The sequence below is a fragment of the Delphinus delphis genome, chromosome X (assembly GCF_949987515.2).
Source record: "Delphinus delphis chromosome X, mDelDel1.2, whole genome shotgun sequence".
Lineage (NCBI taxonomy): Eukaryota > Metazoa > Chordata > Mammalia > Artiodactyla > Delphinidae > Delphinus > Delphinus delphis.
Window position 1 is genome coordinate 104,670,730 of NC_082704.1, and position 2,913 is coordinate 104,673,642.

Genomic DNA, 2,913 nt, shown 5'->3' on the forward strand with positions numbered 1-2,913 from the left:
AAGAGGTTTGTGAAAAGATGCTTACCATCACTAATCATCAGGGAAATTCAAATCAAAACCACAATGGTATGTCACTTCACACCTGTTAAAATAGCTATTATCAAAAAAGACAAAAGATAACAAGTGTTGGCAAGGACTTGGAGAAAAAAAGAACCCTTGTACACTGCTGGTCAGGATGTAAATTGATACAGCCACTACTGAAAACAGTATGGAGGTTCCTCAAAAACTTAAAATTGTAACTACGGGGTGGTAAGAACAAGCGCCTTACGAAAGGCGGTAAAAAGGGAGCCAAGAAGAAAGTAGTTGACCCATTATCTAAGAAAGATTGGTATGATGTGAAAGCACCAGCTATGTTCAATATAAGAAATATTGGGAAAACACTAGTCACGAGAACTCAAGGAACCAAAATCGCATCTGATGGCCTCAAGGGTCATGTGTTTGCAGTGAGCCCTGCTGATCTGCAGAATGATGAAGCTGCATTTAGAAAATTCAAGCTTATTACTGAGGATGTTCAGGGAAAAAAACTGCCTGACTAACTTCCATGGCATGGATCTTACCCGTGACAAAATGTGCTCCATGGTCAAAAAACGGCAGACCACGATTGAAGCTCACGTTGATGTCAAGACTATCGATGGTTATTTGCTTCGTCTATTCTGCGTGGGTTTTACTAAAAAGCGCAACAATCAGATTCAGAAGGCCTCTTATGCCCAGCACCAGCAGGTCCGCCAGATGTGCAAGAAGATGATGGAAATCCTGACCCGAGAGGTGCAGACAAATGACTTGAAAGAGGTGGTCAATAAATTGATTCCAGACAGCATTGGAAAAGACATAGAAAAGGCCTGCCAATCTATTTATCCACTCCATGATGTCTTTGTTAGAAAAGTAAAAATGCTGAAGAAGCCCAAGTTTGAACTGGGAAAACTCATGGAGCTACATGGTGAAGGTAGTAGTTCTGGAAAAGCTACTGGGGATGAGACAGGTCCTAAAGTTGAATGAGCTGATGGATATGAGCCACCAGTCCAAGAATCTGTTTAAAAATCAGACTTTTAATGGTGACAAATAAAAGACCTTATTTGTGATTAAAAAAAAATTGTAACTACCATATGATCCAGCAATCCCACTTTTTTTTTAAATTCGCGCCACATGACATGTGGGATCTCAGTTCCCTGCAGTGGAAGCACGGAGTCTTAACCACTGGACCACCAGGGAAGTCCCCACTTCGGAGTATATATCCAAAGGAAATTAAATCAGTATCTTGGAGAGATATCTGCACTCTTATATTCATTGCAGCATTATTCACAGTAGCCAAGACATGGAAACAACTTAAGTGTCTGTCAACAGATGAATGGCTAAAGCAAATGTGATACATATATGAATAAGACAATGGAATATTGCTCAGCCTTTAAAAAGAAAGAAATCTTACCATTTATAGCAACATGGCTGATCCTGTAAGACATTATGATAAGTGACATAAACCAGACACAGAAAGACACATACTATATGATCTCACTTATATGTGAAAGCTTAAAAAGTCAAACTCATAAAAACAGAGAGTAGAATGGTGGTTGCCAGGGGCTGTGGAGAGGGGTAAATGGAGAGTTTCTATTCAAAGGGTATAAAGTTTCAGCTATATAAAATGAATAAGTTCTAGAGATCTGCTGTATAACACCATGCCCATAGTTAACAATATCATACTGTACACTTTGAAATTAAGGACAATGTGGAGTTGAATTCCAACCCTTGATAGACAAGTAGTATGAATGAGAAATAAGCCCTTGTTATATAAAGTTTTTTGAAAATCGAGGGAAAAAGAGACCAAAAACTCAATGTGAAAAAAATGAGCAAAAGATTATATTACAATGGCCCTAAAATATATGACAAGATGTTTAACTCCACTCAAACTGAAAGAAAAGTAAATTAAATCTACACTATCTCTCACCTAGCAAATCAACCAAACCAAATTAAACCAAAACCATTCTGTAACACATTCTGTAGAGGTTGTAGGGAAACACACCCTCTCATTTTCCCAAGGCTGGGATACTTTTAATTTCTTGGGTATCAACTCTGATGTCACCTTTTCACAGTAACTTTCCTTGATCACCCAATCCAAAGAATCTGAAAATGTCTTGATTTGTTTATTTATTTCTTTCCCCTAACCCAGAAAATAAGCTCACTGGAGGAATGTACCTTAACAGTCTTTAAATACTGCATCTCCGTAATAAATATTCAATAATTATACAATGTATGAATGAATGAATGATAGATATGCAAAGGTTAAGAAAAAACTCTTTAGAGAATAAAAAAACATAGCTAAGGTATGACAACTTTAGAATAGAAGACAGTATTTATAAATTCTAAAAATACGGATTCTCTTAGAATTCTAAGGGCAGTTGGATTTATCAGCATTTCTTCAAATATGAAAATGTAGCAGGAGTGAAATTCTACTCTCTATAGGTTATCTTTAACATTCCTGTTTTAACTTACAATTACTTTTTCTCACAAAGTGGTCATGATGTAATTATAAGCCTCAAGAAGCACGTATCATTGCGTCTTTAGAAAACATATAGCAAAGTTATCTCTAGGTGATGAAATTATAGATTTTTGTTTTCTGTTTTCTTTGGGAGTTTTGGCATTGAGGATGAATTATTTTTTGTAATTAGAAAAAGGCAATAAATGTTACATTTTAAAGGGAAAAAAAAGAAGTATAGATCAGGAAGGAGCAAGAATTTTTTTTTTTTTTTTTGGTTGCATTCGGGCTTTGTTGCTGTGCGTGGGCTTTCTCTAGTTGCAGCAAGTGAGGGCTACTCTTCATTGCAGTGTGTGGGCTTCTCATTGCGGTGGCTGCTCTTGTGGCAGAGCACAGGCTCTAGGTTCGCGGGCTTCAGTAGTTGTGGCACGTGGGCTTAGTAGCTG

The 2,913-nt window shown here is 37.2% G+C and overlaps 1 pseudogene; it reads left to right on the forward strand.

Moving 5' to 3' along the window:
* Positions 1 to 239: 239 nt before the first annotated feature.
* Positions 240 to 1,035, forward strand: LOC132418943 (small ribosomal subunit protein eS1 pseudogene; annotated as a pseudogene).
* Positions 1,036 to 2,913: the final 1,878 nt, after the last annotated feature.